Source organism: Echinops telfairi, unplaced genomic scaffold (assembly GCF_000313985.2).
Source record: "Echinops telfairi isolate 266 unplaced genomic scaffold, ASM31398v2 ScPeMD7_3533;HRSCAF=4204_0, whole genome shotgun sequence".
Lineage (NCBI taxonomy): Eukaryota > Metazoa > Chordata > Mammalia > Afrosoricida > Tenrecidae > Echinops > Echinops telfairi.
Genome location: NW_022107431.1, coordinates 25412949 through 25414130, shown reverse-complemented (window position 1 = coordinate 25414130; position 1182 = coordinate 25412949).

Genomic DNA, 1182 nt, shown 5'->3' with positions numbered 1-1182 from the left:
GATATCAAGGAGGTCAAGACGAAGGAGAATGATTTGACAGTGATTGTGGTAACAAGTGCACACTACAGCTTGATGTGACTGAACTATGGAATGTCGCCCTATCTGAAGGAGCTCCCACCCAGTAAAATGATTAAAAAATAAAAGCTTGGTGATGAGAACCCACCAGAAACTCCACGGGAGAAAGATGAGGCTGGCTGCTTTCTTAAAGATTCACCACCTCAGAAACCCAGCAGGGCAATCCTACTCTGTCCTAAAGGGTGGAAACTAGCAGAACATTGAGGGGAAGGGGGTGTTTCTGTGTGTGTTGGGGGTGGTGGTGTAGTGCTTAGTCTTTGGCTGCTAAACACAAGGTCCACAGTTCGAAATCACCAGCTACTCCACAGGATAAAGATTGGGCTTTCTACTGCCTTCAAGAGTTGCAGTCTCAGAAACCCACAGGGCCCTGTCTACCCTGCCCTTGAGGATTGCTAAGGGTGGCCATCCGCTTGAGTTTGGGTTTGTTTTTATTTTTGTTTATGCTTTTTTGATCTACTTTTGAAAATGAAAACAGCTCTCCCTGGAAAACTCCTATGGACAGCAGTTGGACTGGGACAAGCCTACAGGGTTCCCAGGAATTGGGGGTCCACCCCACAGCCCCAGCTTTGTTAGTTTCCCTTCCGCCTCTGGGAATTGTGTCCTGTGGGTTGAGGGGAGCGCCCCATGGGGCTGGCATTGGACTTCGTGTGGGAAAGGCGGTGGCTCCACCTGGCCCTGGCCTTGGCCCAGGCTCGGAGGGCGGGCGCGGGTGGGGTGTGCGGGCCTGCCCGTGTTCCTGAGGAAGGCCAGCTGGACACCCCGGAGTCTAAGCAGTGACTTGGCCCCCTTCCCCGGCTAGTTGTCCAGAGCTAGGGGTGATTGGGACACGGAGGGGAAGATGCTGCCGCGCTGCATTCCTTCACTCCCCCAGTGTCCACCGGAGCAGCGCGGCTTGCTCCTCGCCACCAGCTCGGTCTATTCAGAAGTGGAACAAAAAGGGAGGTGTCGGGTTCGCTTTGAAGGGCTGTTCTCGGGCCCGGCAGAAATGTGTTTCTATTTTAAACATAATCAACTTAAAAAATGTGTCATACCCTTCTCAAAAGAGTCCAATATGGGCCTCTAAAAATAGCTTCCTTTGTTTGGCTGGGGGTGGGGTGGGGGCGGGGG